Genomic DNA, 18,752 nt, shown 5'->3' with positions numbered 1-18,752 from the left:
TCGTTTCCCGCGGAAGAGAGCCGTCCTTGCGTCCCCCTGCGCGAAAAAGTCGCGGCGCGCGAAGGAATAAGGATCCGCCACAGATCCGCGGAGTGCCCCGGGGGAGGCTGATAGAGAAGAGCGAAATGGAAAAAGGTGTACCGTTCTCCGGCGAGAGAGGTAAACGAGCGGGTGGCGTAGCTCAGGCGCGGGGCGGGCGGGGGGAGGGAAGGTGGTGCGGCGCGCTCCATCCCTACCACCGACGGGTCTCGGCTACGCGGCGCGGCGAGGTTGCGCAGCCCGCCGCACTCGTTCGCGAAACGCCGGAGCGACAGGTAGCGGTAACGTACGTCGCGCGCTCGCGCACTCCGCCCTACTCCTTCCTCCCCTTGCCGCCTCGTGCGATGTAAACACGGCACACCGCGTTCGGCAGGTGGTCGCAGCTGCGTACGCGCGCGCGCGCGGTGCGGTACCGTTTTTGCGCCGCGTGTTTTCGAGAACGCGGAAGAACGTCTACGAGGGGGAGGTTCCCCATCGTAATCGCGTCGTGATCACGTCCGCGTTTGGCAGTCGACAGTGATCGTGACAAGTGCGTGACATCCGTCCGGTCGTCCGCAGCTCGCCCGCGCGATCCAGAGCGCGTAGTGAATGATTTTTTTCACTCTCTCTCCAGACGGTGCAGTGTGATCTCCCGTGCTCCATCCGCGGACCTGGGTTCGCGAGTTCGAGTGTCGCGTCGAGGAGTTGCCTTCCCGGACACAGTTCGCTTTCCTCACCGTCTGAGACAGCCCGGCGGCGACGGCGTCGTGGGAAAGGGAGCAACGCCGCGGATCTATCGGTGAGTGAGTGATACTTAATTTTGCGTCTTTCGTCAAAGAGGATCGATCAACCGAGCGCTCGATCGGCACGGGATTTAAAACTCTTGAATTATGTGTCTCGGAGTAACTTTCCGTGTGTAGAAAAACGAAACGTTATTTGAGAATATATTGACGATTTCGCTTGTTAATGTTTGTAAAATTAGTGTTGGTCGTGAAAAAGTTTCGGCTTGTTAAACTTGTTTTTTTTATTTCATTAGAATTTTAGTTTTAGTTTGTCTTATTGTTAGATAAAAAAAAAACTTGACAGTAAAAACAAAGGTGATTAACGACAGAATTTAAATCGCGCGACTTGATAATTTATCATTGTCATTGACTTCGTGGTTGAAATTCAAAAGCGCGCGCGCGTGTCGAGCTTATTATTTTGCCGGATTATTTATTCCATTCACTTAATGTTTCCCCGCGTAAAAATTATTGTATCTCGGATTCGAGACACGCGCCTTGGTATACGTTGGGCGCAGGCACGTTTCTCTAAATAACGAAAGGATTAAAACCTTAAAGCACGGAAATAAATTATGCGCGCGCCGTTCGCGCGGTGCGCGTGAATGCATGAGTAATGCGTATTGAAATAACGCGATACACAATTAACATGCTGTGCCACACGCGCGGCATTTACCCGGAATAATTTCAATAGACAAATTGTCGGTTATTCGAACGCGCGCGTGCGCGCGCGCGTTCATGATATATTTCGCCGCAATGATTTACTTTCGCAGCGGTGGACGCGCGAATTTTTATCACCGGTCGCGATATTAGCGCACATCAAAACGACAGGATAGACGGGCATTAATATTAATGTGCAAAACGTTCCTCTATTTATCTGCAGCCGCGAACACGACGCGACGCGACTATTATTCACAAACGTTCACGACTCGCGAACCTGTCGCTATCGATATTATATTTTTAAAGAAAAATGTACCTCTCTCGAATTTCTCGAAAAGAAGCCTTGAAATATAATAAGAGAACTTACGAAAACAAATTAATCGCGACTCACGATCCATTTTTCGCTATTATGAACTGAAAGATTCAACATTGGGGGTGCTATATTTAATAATCTAGATTTAATAATCTCAACTCCGAAATTAATCTGTTCAAAAAAGTACGTTAAATTAAACAAACGTGGATATTTATATTATAAATAAATAAATATATATATATATATATATATATATATTAAATAAATATATTAAATAAATATATTAAATAAATATTAAATAAATATATATATATTTATAATATAAATATCCACGTTTGTTTGATTTAACGTACTTTTTCGAAGAGATTTATTTCGGAGTTGAGATTATTAAATCTAGCACCTCCAATGTTGAATCTTTCAGTTTATAATAGCGAAAAATGGATCGTGAGGCGCGATTAATTTCGCCGTGAAAATTGCGGCACTCGCACGTGGGCACGCGCATACGCTCGTTGACACGGCGAGCGGGTTGCACGCCCTATTTCCATTCGTACCTTCTCCACGCGTATCGCCGAGCACGTGTATTATACTTGTGAGAACACAGGTGATATCTACATACGCAACGGTCGTCCCGGGTCCGATTAGTTTTCGACTATCTCGCGTGACGTTGACCTGCTTTCGAAACGTTGCGTCGCGATACGTTTCTCATGCAGCTAATCAGGTTAATATCCGTTGGATATGTCGTTATCTTTAAATTTGTTTTTAGATAGACGTAGACGGAATGTTCATTTTATAGACTGTCGTCTCTCGCTCGACAAAACCAGCTCGTTTAGACGTCGTTGTGTTTCAGAATATTTCACATCGCTCGTAAATCGCTCCTCTTAATCGCATTTTAATTGCACCGAGCATAATTGTCGAACGTGATAAGCCACCTTAAAAATTTTTAAATCATAATATTCGGAAATAAAGAGAATCGGGAAAACGAAAGAGTGTGACAGCAAGGATGGAGGGTAAGCGAAAAGGGAAAGAGGAACGCGACATCCAGGCGATTCTCGCGATCCGTTTGCCGAGCCATCGATCGTTCGCGGTGACTATAAATCCCGAAACGCGCGGATCGGCGACCCATCGGGTCCGCGTTTAGTTATGGCCGTGCTTGTTACGCGCCAGAGTCCACCAGTCCAAGTGCGTCTTGTACGCACGAGCGTCTTGTACGCGTACACGCATACACGGCGATATCGCGTGCGAACATGCCTGCATGCATAAGTTAAGAAATGCGCCGAGAATTTTCATTGCGCGTGATCCGGATTTTTCATCGCTGCATCGGTAGCGTCGCCGAGGTGAAAATAGTTGTTTACCTATAATAATTCCCTTGCAGGTGATCAACCTCCGCTAGAGGCGGTTATTGCGACCATGCCGCGTTGTGGGAATGCGCGTCTAATTATCGTCGAGATTTACGGGTGTTTAAACGTGGGAAAGCCGCCACTTTTTGCATTACGTTCTAAATTTTTACTCATTTAGGCTAACGGCCGATTTAACCCCGAAAAAGATACGCAATTGTCGTATGCATTATGTCCAAGGGCTCAGTGAAACGTCTTTTTGTAGCTCATCTCGAGAAGAAAAACGTATTCATAATTAATCCGCTATCATTACCGCGGATTATCATTAATGGATCTCTTTTATCAAATATTATGACGGTTTGTCAGTTCGCAAAAAGTTCTGAGAAATTCGCGTGTCTTTGAATCTTCGAAACTTGTCTTGCCTTATTGTAACTGGGGGTCGAGTGCGGAGAATGCTGAATGAGAGGTTCGCAGTTAAAGGCTCGAGACTCGAGAAGGATCGACGGTAATTAATTTAAAGCTTAGAATGCAGAATCGAGAGTTACGATATTTACAAGGATTTTCTCCAAACTGCTCCGTTTAAAATAAAATTACTGTGATAGAGAACTTGTGGAATGTGGTAGAATTATTTTGCAAATCTGGTCGAGTCTTTTCGTGTTTTCTCGTGTCTTGGTTTTTTTTTCACAGCGGTGAAAGACAGACGCAGATTGCGATAGATATTTCCAGATAAGAAGAATAGTCGCGCGGCGGGCGATATTCTAAGACGGAAAACAATGCCGACGGAGATGAGCGCATCTTTCCGCTTGCAGCCAAACACAATGCGCGATTTTTACGAGCACCGGTCGGCGGAGGAGATGTTATAGCTTTCGCGGTATAACCGAATGAGAAGTAGCCGCGGACGGACAGCTGAAAAATTTCGCACGGTTATATCTCCCGTACGAGATTCTTTGGTGCGCGGCTCGCCTATAAATGTCGTATTTCGCCGCGACTTACTGCGTTTCGGAATGTCGTTTCCTTCCCTTCGTCGCATTCCGCGAATTTTCCACTCCACATTTACTTTCCCGCACGTTGAGATAAATTAAGTCGGGAGTACTTTTACCCCCCATTACTGCAGCCAATGATCTCACTCTGGCAGGTGGCCTGTTTCTTTAGGATACTCCGTGATAAGTTATCACTGTACACCTCTCGAAGCATTTTGTTATACATTTCAATTTTCCGCAAAACGTCTCGAGATAAATGAGGGGAAAAAAATGTTGCAGTTAGTCGCTACGTCAGCGAGACAAGTCCCTCTCCATTCGACTGTAGACGAATCGGGCCACGATTCGCCGATTAATTTGGCGGAACCGGTGCGCCGCGGAAACGATGCGCGGATCTGCGATCTCTGGTCGACAGAGTATGGAAAATGACCGCGGAAAGGTAGCCCCTCCGCATTGGTAGAACGTTAACGTGCCGTGACGTTGCCCCGTTAGAATACTCGGCGGCGGGCGGCCTACCATCGCGTTCGTGCGCCGATCGTGAACTTTATATTTGCTCTCCTCCCGTCGCGGTCGTGCCGAATCCGCATCTCGCCCTCCGCATCTCCGCCGGTCGACCGTCCGCGCGATACCCATCTTTTTTCACCAAGTTACGGTATCCGCCGTGGTTCTCGTACCGAAATTCGTGCCCTCCCTTCCCTCCTTCCGAAAAATTCATTATTCACACTCGCAAGCGTTCTTTTTCACACCTCGCTTAATTTAACGGACGCGAGTTAACGCGGCATAACGCAGACGTCGTGCGAAAGTTTCTGTCAGCGGGCCACAAAATACAGGTGTTCTTATTTTACATATTGTGTGTACGTACTATTGTCTTTTGATTGTACTTGTATTGTATCACGTGGAGGAAAAGATGTTATTTGTGCATTAGTTACCTTATCGTGCCGTGCGTCTCAGTCGTTCGTCTTGCGAAATTGTATAATTCTTCATTTTAGTCGAGAGCGATATGATTATTCCTGATATTCAAAGTTTACGCGTGCCTGAGAGGCATCGTAAATCCAGATAGCGTGAATCAATATAATAAATCAACGGGTAATATAACCGCGCTTCGTGAATTCACCGCGTTTATACATACCGGTTAGCGTCAGAATTAATTGGATACGTGTCGGGAACGTATAGCGATGCGCGATTATAGATTCGTAAGCGACACGAAATGAATTCGTGGAGCATCCTGAAACCTGAAATGCCGCGTAGCGGTGTTTCGGAGTATATGCTCGGAGGTCAGAGGTGAGACGAAAATTGAATGACCGTCGCGAATGAAACGTTGGACGACGGAGAACATATTTTGGGAGAGTCACGACGATGACTGCTGTACGCCGGAGTTTCTCGACGAAAGACCGAATCTGAATGGATGTCTGAATGGTAAATCAGTAAAGGTGTCGTGCGTATCAAATATGTGACGGTTGAATTAAATGGCGACCCGCTGTGTTTTCGTCATCCGACTTTTGCGTATTGGCGACGAGAAGCTGACTGCGCACCCAAGGTGATGTTTCTTAAAGATTATAGCTGCGCGTGTCATCATCAAAGAATTGATGATCGATTTGCTTATTGAGTTTACATATCGCGATCTATCGACGTGACTTGCACGTTGCTTGGATAAAAGTCTTACGTAATACTAATGCTTTTACACTTTTTAAATGTAAATTTTGTGTCGACATTGATATGGCAAGTTGAAAGATGAAGACAGCCCTTTAATTAGTAAATTTTGATAGACCTTTTTATTAATAATACACCACACGCACACATTTATTATTATTTAAAGAATATTCTTAGTAGAAAGCTCGATATATCATGTATTAATATTGTAACGCGTGAAGCTCAATTTATCCGCGCAAGGCGACGCGACGCATTAATTAATACGTGGCTATCAAGACGAGAGTAAGAGGTCAGAGTCTCATCCGAGTGGCTTGACTTCGCGTTCCAGCTCTCACCTTTTGGATTTTGTGGGTCAGCCAGGTTCCAGGTTAACGATCATTGCGCCTCTTGCTTCCGAAAGGTGATCGATACCATCTCCACGAGATGGATAACTGAATTAAAATGAGATGAAAGCCATATATACCTCTCCTCCTTTTCTCTTTTTAAAATACCTGCCTGCTTACATTCTAAATAATCAATCGCGCATGCTGTCGGTGAAGTTTTATCATAATATACTAAGCGATGGTATAATAAAATTATGTTGTAAAGACGAAATGACTTTATCGAAGGCAGTATTCAGCGCCGTATCGGATAGGACTTTTATTTTTAATTCTAAACTCTCGATGCGATTTGCATCCTGCACTCCCACACAACAGCCGTTATTGCTATACAGTAAAGCAGTCCATACCGCATCTCCGCGAATTCTCATCTCGTTTAGGTTGCCGGTAACCTTGGTACGCGGAAACGAGACCTTGGCGTGTGCAGACCGCCATAAACTCTTACCTAATGTTAAGGGGCCCGGGGAGATAAGGGCAGAGCGCGCCGCGCGAATGGCGAGCGCGCGATATAGCGAGCCTCGTTCGTCGTGCTCAATGGCTCGAGACTTTCACGAGCATTCCTCAACCGACGCGTCCTCCGCTCGTTCTCTCTCCGCGAGTTCTGCTCCTCTCGCGGCTCCTCTCGCCTCCTCTTCTCTCTGCCGCCGTCGCGCCGCGCCGCGCGGCTCCGTTCATCTTTCAGCCGCGTTCTCCACCTGCCTCGCCCATCTTCGGCTGCTGCCGCGCGTGTTCCTCACCGCGTGCATTTCTGCGGGGCAACGGAGGAACACGAGCAGCGTCGCGGAAGTCCCGTTTAACCTCTCGAACTCTGATTTACGAAGCGCCCGGCTCGCCGTGGAATGTTCATTTGAGATACAATGTCGGCAGCACCGCTATATATACGCAACCGCGAAGACACACTCGTTAACCCTTTCGAGTTAACGCCCGTTAACGTGAAATGACGGCACTCTGGGTGCGACCGCACGTGTCTCGGAGCAATCCATAAATCTTAAACTGTATTAGTCACAGGTTTCACGCCGAAGACGATTTGTGATATTGCACAATTTGATGGCGTATATTTTGTGACTTTTTGCTTTTCTAATAATTATTATTAGAGCATAAATTCGTTTACTATACATGTTAATAGCCGTCTAAGACCGGTGCTCGAAATACCGAGTTTTGAATATACATAAGTCAAGCATTCTTCAGCAGAGGGTCACTTTTTTTAACGAAATATTCTCTCACTTTCTCGTAATATATATATTTGTATTATTATATGAATATGGTCACTCTCTCCTAATATACATATACATATATTTACCAAAGACGAAATTGGACATTGAGAGAAAAGCCGCGTGTCTCACGGTTCTATATTCCGGTTTATCTTTCCAATAAGTGCTAACGCCTTGCTTTTTTTAAGCCGGGCAAACAACTTCCGAGGACCGTAGGTCAGGAAAGATCGTAAATCTCTACCTTAACTGAGACGCGATCTCGGTAAACTTTCGTGAAGCGTGCGGAGCCTAAAAAGCGCGGCTAATATATTCTGCCCTAGAGATCCCTGACGTGGATTTTTTGGAAGTATCGACTACGACTACACGTTCATGCCAGCAGCATATTTAAACTGTTTGAGACACCTCGAGTTGTTTTAGAATTTCGAGGATCATTTTTTTGCGCTACAAATTAAATTGACAAGTAGGAAGAAGCGAAATATGAAAAAACTTTTTACGATATTTCTGTTAACATCCAAATAAATAACATTTAAATATAAATACTAAATATTATTAAAGTATGATATTAAAAGCCGTTTAGAAAAAATTACGTAGGATTAGAATTTTTTGATTTTGGGGTCTTTAACGATCGAGAGCTTTGTGTTTAACGTTTAAGTTAAACGAATGTGTTAATACACCTGTAATATATGATATTTATGTAGGAGAAAGTCGGACAAGGCGAGGAGGTACGATGATTTACGTAAATAAAAATGCCGATGTGTAACCAGCCAACTTCTCTCATATTTGATCGCACGGCGATGGAAAGGCGGATGTTAAAAGGATCCGTGCCGCGAGGGAAATTGCGCGACACGTAAGAACGAGCGCGCTTCGCGCTCTCGTGCCACGTAAGAGAGTAAAACTCATTTCCCGCCGCCCGCGTCGGTCCCGTCTTCCTTCTTTGCATCGCGTGGTTTCCCAATGGTCCGCGGGACTGAGCACGAGCGGTTATTCAAAATGAAATTACACGAGTGGTTCTCTTTCGCCTTACGTATATTCGTATTCACTTCGCTAGAGAAATAATTTAAGATGAGATTAGATCGCATAGTTCTATGACCGGACTTTAACATTGTTTCAAAAGTTTATTTCTTCAAATGATTTTAAATCATGTTTTTTTCTCCCTTTTAGAGACAAGTACTAATATATATTAAATGTGTGTATGTTGCGACAATTTTATTGTTCGAAAAGTAATTTCGGAAAGTAGGCTATATTTTCTTAATTTTAAATTAGCCAACACTTTTTTGGGGAACCTGTTAAAAATAGCGACGAGTACGTCGTTTCAATTCTCAATCATGTGAGAATAGCTCGAATGGATCGTGGAATTTCCTGATTAAACTATGCTTTTCGTTTACGATAGGTCGTAAAATAGCCTGTGTGATGATGCACGTGGGAGCGAAGAAAGCCGGGTATTTCTAAGGATTAATATTTGACGTGTGTCTCGGTCGTTCGCGAGCGCTAAACACCGGCGAGCCGCTCGAACGGTTTCCATGCAATATTCATCGAACCCTGAATAGCGGTAGTGCCGTGTGTATTCCCGAGAAATGATTATCCTTTGAAAGGATCTGCATTCCAGCGGGCCCCTTTTTGCAAGGCCGGACATTATGGTCTCGATGCGGTTGCGTAACGTATACGCGCGCGCGTGCGAGAGTCCGCGTCCTTTTGGCCTCATCAACGTCGCGCGTATTTCAGCTCCATTTCATTTCCGTTTGTTCCCCGTGAATAGCGTTGAATTTCATTCAAAAGGGACAAAAATTCATTATACAATAGAATTAGAACGGGAAGAGAGAGAGAGAGGGAGAGTTTATAAGAGATCTTTTATCCGCGATATTTAAGCGGGGAAAGAATTGACTTTAAATTGACATCGTGAAAGACTCTCATTTATAACAATAAATTTTCTCTGCTTTAAAATATTTTACATCTGTTTAATTTATTCTCGTATTTTTTTCCGTTGCTATTATAGAAGAAGATAGTGCTACACGTCAATAAAGAAATTGTAACGAATATCGATGAATCATCTAGCTAGTAATTCCTGTGTTAATTGTCACTTTCAACCGGATGATCAATTTGTATGCTCCTGACATCGAGCCGATGCGAATGTAATAACTTTGCACCATAGCATATGCGCGCCGACTGCGAATTCAAGATCAGCGTACCCCTCGTCTTCCTGCAATTATTCCAAACTCGTCACGTCCCATCGGCGGAATAAGCGTCCGAACAATCGGACGAGAACGTGCCGTTCAATCCCCCCGATATCGACTCAACTCGACTATATGTTTTGTCGAAGAAATCGCACCGAGCCAGGTGACTTATCGGCGATGCGTAACAACTTTATTAATACGATACGTATAATGCACCGTCATTAATCCTGCACAATTGAATGATTACTAGAGTACATTGTACACATTGTAATTCACAACGCGGCTGCGACTCGTCGCGCCAATTTTTCGCTTCACAGAATTCGGTCTCCTTTTTTATGAACCGGAAAATTGTCGGCTTCGTGTCGACACGATGTCTCATCACCACTGATTGTTTTTTCAATTAGAGTTTCAATTTAGATTATATATCTCTTAGCGAGAGTATCTACGACTTGAAATAGAACTTGACGTCCGGTTCCGGTCTTTAATTTATTATTCAAAAGTTATTTTAAAACCCAATTTTTTCCCCTTCGATACGTGAATAATTTTCTTTGTGGAATTTAATGTGGTAGTATAAGTTGGCTTATGTATTCTTCTCACGTGTACGCATTCATGCAGAGGACACGTATGCAGTAAAAATAAATGCATTACGCGCTACCGCCGCGTCTCCATCGATGATGCGCCTTTTACGTCGACGTTTATTCGCAGTTATTTCACCGAATCGATCGGCGCGCGGCTGCGATCGGCCGAGGAATAAGGAAGCCGCGAGGAAGCTGGGTAAAAGGGCAACGTTATGGGCGTTGGAAAGGGAAACGGTGGGCAAATGCGGAAAGGGAGGACGCGAAGGGACTAATGGTCCTGGGTGTATAGATACTTTCGTGAGCGTTCGTCGGCAGATAGATGCAATCGCGCGGAAACGTGGCTCGTTGCGCGCCGCGCCGCGCCGATCGCGACGTAAAAATCCCTCGGCCGCGCGGGCAGAAATGATTATCGCTCCTGCGAGTCGAAGAAAACTTACGCGTGTATACAGGCGTAATTATATGTGCATATCCCGGCACGTAACACACGGGCTGAAACGGCCCGTGAGCGCTACGAGCAAATAGCTGCGAGAAAGAGGAGGAGAAAGGAGGGAGAGGAGCGCATCCGCGTGCATGCGTGCCTAACCCGCGAGTGTTCGCGCTCCGAGCTCGGTGATTATTTTCTCTTTACGCAGCAATTATTCGAGAAATCGTGTTATAACTTTATCCGCCTTCGCGTTATTAAAATCACGATTTTTACACGTTCACGCACCGCCCAATAAACTGCTGCATCGACGTATCATAAGCGCAGCGCGGATACGAGTTTCCGCTGATAAAATATTCGCGTAAGGAAGGTCTAGTTCTTAATCCCTTCGACTCGTCTTCTTTCTGTATCCGCTAGACAAGACGCGGCATCGTCCGGGTGATTCATTCTTTCCAGCACGGTCGCTGCGCGGAACAGTTCCATTTTACGATGTTCATAAATATGCGAGTTGCGTTTACAAATTACAGCGAGACGTTCTCGCGCACAAAGGTAGAAAGTGAGTGCTCCACGTGTACGTGCGGCGTTCTCTATCAGATCGCCCCTATACCGTGAGCGAAGACGTTGCGCACGTAGCCGGTGTACGTACGGCACCTATTGTGCCTCCGGCTCGGGGCGATCGTACGTAATGTGTTTTGGTCGGATCCTAATCTCGACGATGGCTCCTTTCGTACGGCTCGTGCGCCGTATAAAACGCACACGCTCACCGGCAACACGCCTCACGTGTCCGGCATAGCTGATTGCCGCGCGTATACTCGTATATACATTCGACATATTCGACTCCTCGCAGCTCCCTTCGCCAAGCCGCGCCGCTGCCACCTCCTTTGTTCTCCTCCGATCCCGCGACGGCGTATGTAATACGTAGTACGGGAATGTGTGTCAGCGAAAGTAATCACGGGGAGCAACGAGCCGAAAACTACGGCCCTTGATGAATCGGCCGTGCTTCCTTAGAAATTACGCTTCGATCCTATAGCCATCGGAAGTCTAATCAGTGATAGTAATCACGGATTATAATGACACGGGATTGCACGTGACCTTCTGTACACCTGCAGTCTTGCGATCACAAATTATATGTTTAATGAAGCTAATCTTCAACCGAGAAATGCGACTCCCAGATTATAGTGAAGAAATACGACTCTTCTCGAAAGTATCTAATAGTTAAACTGCGATATAGCATGCATTAAAATGCCGATCGGAAAAGAAGAAATTGCTCTACCCTCTTCCTAGTCTCTGGCAACGATAGCGATAGTAATAAGAGGGATCAACATAAATGGTCATCAATTTGCCTGCCATTCTTACTTCAGATTCAGACAATCTAGGTGTAGTTGAGCTCATCCTGATCGATTTTAGCTTATTTTACGGTTCTCTTAAGAAAAGATATATAAGGAAAGGAGGAAGCGCCATTTGCCACCAATTGCTTTGCACCAATTTGCTTTCCGCTCTCACTTTTGCCAATCGTAATGCACTTGCTAAAACGAGAGAGAGTTAGACGCGGTAGACTTTAGCAATTGCGATCAATTTTAGAGCCTATTTTACGCGAGCGTATCTTACGAGGGAAGAGAAAGAGGAAGAGCGAGAGAGGACAACAACGAGCATAGGGGAGGAAGAGTTATTCCCTCCGATCTATAGATCGACGCGTCGACGAAGAACGTGGCCGGAGGGTTCATACACCACTTTAAATCGGCGAAGCGAGAAAGAGAGGTGGGATAGGAGGAAGAACGGTGGCTAGGCGGTGCCCGGTGCACCTTCCGCGCACGTACCCGGGCTCCCATGGGCTCTCTCTCTCGCGCGCGAGCCACCATCGGCTCCTCGTTCCGCGTAGTCCATCGAGATATCCGAGCCTATAAGTGATCTTAATGACCGCCGCTGGCTATAAAGTCCAAGATTCCTTCGCACCGGCAGCGGATTCCACCTCGCGCATCTCCCCTAACGTTAACGTAGCCCGGCGCAACACCGCCGCACCACGCACCGTTTGTATAATGATTCGTAATGACATCTTACCGATTTACAATCGATCGGCCCGGGAGCGGATAAGCTCGTTCGATTTCGTGCGCTTAAATTCGTGATAGATTTTCGACATACGAAATGCGAGATAATAAATATCTGGATTTATGGCGCTCTCTCTCTTTCTCCCGGAGTTAAGGAACGCACACGCAGGGATAAATTGATTACTCCAATTATATTGAGACGGTGATGGATTACTCGTAATTATGACTGTAGACACTGGTATATGTGCCTGAGGTTCCGGTTGCGTCTGTAATGATTCTTAATGATATCTATCCTGCAATCGATTGACCCGGGGAATCGAATGAGCGTCAGATAAGCTCGTTCGATTGCAATTGTTACGTCTGTAATAGATTAAAAAATGAGATATGAGATAATATATCTGAATTAATAGCTTTCGTAGGATTTGGGCGCTTATGTAAGTATATATAGAGAGGGATAATTTAATTACTCTAGTTATACCGAAATAATAGGGAATCAGAATTTTTTATCAATTACAAATCATAAGAAATTATAACTGTAGATGTCGGTACTCTCGAATCTGAGTAGGTGCAGCGACAGTCAATAATAAATTCTTCGTTAAATATAATTGAGAGCTAAAAGACAAGATGTCTATTTTGATTCATTGTCAGGCTGGTGCAAGATTAGTGAGGTACTATGTTGGTTAAAGCATATTCCGTGACGAAACAGCTTCCTACATTACACCTGGCGACTCTATTGTACACTTGCATAATGACTCCTATTGGCATCTTACTGATTTACAATCTACAAATCTTTGATCATGCAGCTCCAGATAAGCCCGTCTAATCTTGTACGTTACCATTGTTGCTGATTGCGAATATTTTTTATTTAAAGTTTAATTCTCTAGATCGACTCTCGATAGCTCAGTCTTCGTTGAATACATCATCAAATGGCATTATATTATAATAAGACAGAAGACAAATTTATAAACATGAAAGGTTTAATATAGATCTTTATCTCGCACTATTAGAAAATAAAATTACCAGGATAAATCTCATGTCATACACGATAAAAAAATATTTTTTTTGTGATTTTATATCGCGTTACCGTTGTATCGTTACCTATTCTTTTGGACGTAAGGAAGATCGATATGTTCAACGGTTGTCTGTAGCAATAATTTGTAACTTTACAAACTTTTTATTATAACAATAGAGACATTTACTCAAATTATTCTCCATTTTGCTCGAAACTTTTCTTGAAAGTTAATGCTTTCGAACAAATGCACAAATATCTTCTTTTCTGCCGTTTTTCTATATGAAATTCCTCGCGATAACCACATTAGTTGGAAAAAGCGGAAACACGTTTCTTCCTCGATGAACAAACTCGCCGCTCGTCGACTCGACGAGGTGACTCGCGCGAAATTATCGCGAGCATCGTGCGTAACGCGAATTGCCAAGAGTCTCTCTCTTTCTTTTTCTTCGCTTGTCGTTGCTGGCCGATCTCTCGATCGATAGTGGTTTTCTCGTGCATCGCGTTTTCTTATTTTCTCGCGAATGCGCCTTTTCGGGTTTGTCCGCGCGCCGATTAGCTTTGCCTTTCACGCGAAAATCCGGGACCGGTTCGCCACGTTCTCCTCATTGCCATCGTTGTCGTTGTCGTTGTCGTCGTCTTCTTTGCGCGACTTCGATCGCGTCTCGAACGATGGTGGTTACGAGTGCTCGATCCATTCTCTCTCTTTTTCTCTCTCCTACATGTAGGTTCTCTCGCGCCATTCGCGGTATGCGTCGGACCCGGGCCGAGCGAAAGTGAGCCGCGTTCTTTCTAGAGATGCCGATGTTATTACGGAGTATTGATACATTCGGATTGATGCTTTAACCTTTCGAGGTGTAAGATTGCGATAGTATACGATTGAATACTTTGGTTGTTCGATATAAGATATTAAATTGTTTCCATCATTTATGCCATTCTTTGACATCACGAGAGATATATAAGTATATTGCTTTTAGTTATAAAAATATTTAGTTAAAATAGAAATTGTAAGATACACGCAAAATGCAACTAAAATGATAACAATTGATTGGTACGAAATAGTCAAAATATTTCCGAGAGAGAAGAGTATTCATAAATCACTGAATATTACATTTATCTATGGCATTATCGTTATTTGCGCGTCCTACATGAGAAATAACGTTACGCAAGAGAAATTACATCTAATATCGCAATTACGGTAGACATACCAGCGCATCTAGTATTTCAAATGGACTCTTCATTCATGGGCACTTTCATTAAAAAGAATCGTTGTATTAAATTAATACACGATTTAATACACGACGTAATGAGAATTAATAACTCATCCATGTGAACACGGTTTAGCTTTCATAATAATGCGTCATAATCGCATCTTACTCTTCTTTTTCTGCCACTTCAAGTTTTATTCTTAAGTTCGAATTTTCTTGTAATCTCTGAAAACACGAAAGTCATTTCGAATACCGATAATTCTTTATACCTCATTTTTCACAAGCACAGCTGTGACACGTATAATTAGCAATGGATTTCCACAGAATAAAATATATATCTCTTGGAAGAAAATGTAGCCTACTTTACGCGGCCGTTCAGAAGTAAGTATGAGGAATAACTTTTGCAGCATTAAATCGCATTCATTCGATATTCATACTATTGTTTGCTCGTCCTATATAAGGAACAACGTTACGCAAGAGAGATTATACCTAATATCGCAATTACAATAGAGGCGTACTTGCGCGCCGACGATTACGATCGTTCACATCACACAGCGCGCGGCTATATGAGCGGCGTCGATTGCTCGACTCGCCGCCACTCGTATACTCCGCACAGGTCCTCTCGTGCCATTCGTGGAATGCGCCGCCGACATGCGGAGGTCGTGCCGAACGAACAAAGCGAAAGTGAGTGCTCCCCCGATGCGTGAGCGATCGCACGCAAAACGCCGCTCGATGTTGCTAAACATGTCTAAAGGCGCTAAAGACTGAAGTAAAGACAGAAATGCAGGCAGGGAATGCTGATTAACAAAAAAAAAAGATTTAACAAAACAGCAGCTTATTTTTCATTATATATCATATTGCTTACATTGAATTAATTGAGCCAAGCAATTGTTTAACAATTACATTTTTGTGATGAACACTTGGTACAATGTCCATCTTGAAATATGAATTAGGATTGAAAAAGATTTAAATGATTCATATAATTTTGTGCTACGTATCTTTCCATTAATTTTCTACACATTTTCTATAATTAAGAATTTCTTTACTAAAATATCGTAAAATGTATACTTATGACATTACTGATTCGTGCTTTTTCGCTATATTAAATTTATTATATTAAGCCTATTGCATGGAAAGTACTTGATATAATAAAATTCGAAATTTTCTTTTGATATATTCATGCTTGTCTTGCTCATCATATCGTCGTTCAGACGTTTTACTTTGGAATTCCAATTCGTCAATTGCTAAGGCTCCTGCCACCTCGTTCCTTACATTTTAAAAGAGGGTAGGGATACAAGCTACACTTCCACATGCAGCGCATGTATGCACGTATTTGACACACGAACGTTAACTTAGTGTACAACTGTACACACGCGTCGTCGACTCGTGAGCGATAAGCCGTGAGGAAAACGAAAGTGAGGTGGGTCGGGCTGAATTGTATCGAATCCGTGAGACCGTATCCTTGGCCTGCGATCAAGCCGTCTCGGTATTCCGGCAGTACCGCTAATTATACAGTCAAGAAAATATTTAATTCACCGCGTCGGGTTCGAGGGCCTTTTCACTCGGCGCATTTCTACAATTTATTAACGACTGAACGTACATTACTGTCACTTATTTCCTGAAACCTCGCGTACAACTCATACTGAATAAATTGCTGAGATTTCAATGCGGAGAGCTCGACGATGGGAGATTTCAACGCTTGAAAATCGTGTAGGGACTTGAATGTTCTGATATCTCAATGTATCGCCGTCGTTATCCATATATACTGGTTCGCGTCTACATTTCCTACATACATAAATAAAATTAAAAAAGTTTGTATTTAAAAATAATAATTAAAATTCTTCTGCAGACTGAAAAATGAGTTTCCTCTGGAACGTATCTTCCTTGGATTAGCCTGTATATCTGTCGTACACCTGAACCTGGTCGTAGTATGTCGAACAGAGAGGAACCGTTATCGCTTACGATACGTTCTTGCAGCACGAATAGCAGTTGTCTGCTCCTCGATCCTTTCTGGGATACTGACGGCGCACCAAATTGCATATCTGTACGTAAAACTTGCCTTAAAGATGCGGAACACGTTCGACTTTATGAGCAGCTTTGCCGTCTCATTAGAATAACAATAATAATGACTCGCTTATTAAGCCCCGTCGGAAAACAGACATCAATTGTCTGCTATTAACCCCAAGATGCCTAACCGGAGAACTGTGTGAGGACTCCATTAACATACTTTCAAAAACACGATTCTGTTTTTGCTTCGCATCACGCTTTATATTCCAAGTGGTTAAAATTCAAACAGATTGGCAATGAACGATAAATATAAAAATTATTGTATACAAAATTAAATTATAAATCTTAGCAAAGATTATTGTAGGTGGAAATATACAATCTCGCGAATACAATCTCCTTCTTGACTCGTCCCAGTCGTGTCCGCGATCCAAGTCACGTTTATCGAAGGAGGTCGCGAAAAAGTCGCAGATTACATAATGAGAGTGCACGCACGCGTCTTACTTCCGTACAGGAAAAATGCTCTAGATGCATTAGGATACGATCGTGGGGGGCAATGCGCTGGTCATACTGATCGATCTGGAGAAATTTGCAGTGCCATTTTGTCCCGGAAATGTTGCAACAGACTACATGCGACCGCGGTACCGTTTTGCGCGACCAACCAGGCAAGTGTGCCGATCGAGGTGTTGCAGCAAAGAAAATTCAGGTATCTCCTGTTCCGTCGATTTTAAGTATGCGTACGTTAATCCGATTTTTTTAACGCGCAGTTAATGGGCATTTGATCGCTGAATAAATTAAGATAATCATAGACGTTAGAGAGATAAAATAGAGAGAGTATAAAAGTAAAGATTTCCTAATAAAAGTTTCCTGACATTCCGTAGTTTCTGATATTGCAACAAAATTTCAAGTAAAGCTTTTGCGCTTGTCGATGTCTCCACATAGCAATTTTGTTTTATTAATACTATGATATTATTGGGGCACTATAATTTATCGGAGGAATGTTATCGTCATGATATTACATATACCTTGATGACAAACATTATTTTTGCGAAACATACGAATTATCTTTCTACGCGGAATTTGTGCGGATAATAATTATAATTTATGCATAATGCGTAATTTCTATAACGGTTGTGCTTTCTCTTGCTTTCTCTGGTTTTTGAAGTAAAGCATTTATTATTTGAGAATGTTAAAGTTAATTTATATTTTCAAGAGAGACGTTATGGTACCGTTCTGATTGATATGTTTAAAATCATCCCGGAAGAAAAGAACTGATATTAAAGTCGACGGCGATTGTTACCTTTCTCTCTCTTATCGAAAATGTTGGTTTATCGATTGCTCGACGAAAAAAAGGAACGTTTTACAGTGGCGGGTCATTTGGGCGAAACAGTGAACGGTCAAACGCGCGGTAGAAGCGTCGTTAATTATACAGGGTAATAAAAATGAGACTTCCTGTCAGGGCCGAGTGTAAAACGCTTACCGAGTGTTACACAATTTACGACGAGAAAGTCGAAGACGCCCCGCCATAAGGGATTTTCACTTTAATTTCGCCGCCGCGAGGAGGAGTCGACCCGTAACGATCAGAGACGTAGTACAAGAATGCACTTGCACTCACCTGCTGGGCGAATCTGTAATTTTATACTCTATTATTAACGCGAAAATAAAGATCAAGACAAACACAAATTATCTTGATTACACGGACGAAGGGAAGTAGCGCGGGAAATCCGAGACATCGTGTATGAAAATGCCGCTTGCTAATTGAAAGTTAAATTATTGTTACGTTACTTAAGAAATGTCACGTGAACTATATAGGAAAATGTGTAATTTCATTAATTAAAGCGGATTCTCTCTCTCTCTCTCTCTTTCTCTCTCGCGCGCGCGCGCGCACCAAGATCTATTCTTGGTTTCCACGTGATAAGAGGATTACCTTCCTCTCGCGCGGACGAATGTACTTTCGAGCAGCAATCTCTCGGCGCGAGACGCGACGAAGCAGCGCGTCCCGA

At 43.5% G+C, this 18,752-nt stretch overlaps 1 protein-coding gene across 1 annotated transcript in view; it reads left to right on the top strand.

Moving 5' to 3' along the window:
- The first annotated feature begins 302 nt into the window (after positions 1-302).
- Positions 303-18,752, top strand: part of LOC112468403 — an 82,074-nt gene continuing 63,624 nt past the window's right edge. The window contains exon 1 of the mRNA XM_025037554.1: positions 303-817. The gene's annotated coding sequence lies outside the window, so the exon portion shown is untranslated. The remainder of the gene's footprint in view (positions 818-18,752) is intronic.

Source organism: Temnothorax curvispinosus, unplaced genomic scaffold, assembly GCF_003070985.1.
Source record: "Temnothorax curvispinosus isolate PA1 unplaced genomic scaffold, ASM307098v1 QBEX01018442.1, whole genome shotgun sequence".
In the NCBI taxonomy this organism is placed as follows: domain Eukaryota; kingdom Metazoa; phylum Arthropoda; class Insecta; order Hymenoptera; family Formicidae; genus Temnothorax; species Temnothorax curvispinosus.
This window is presented reverse-complemented; position numbering and strand designations above follow the sequence as displayed.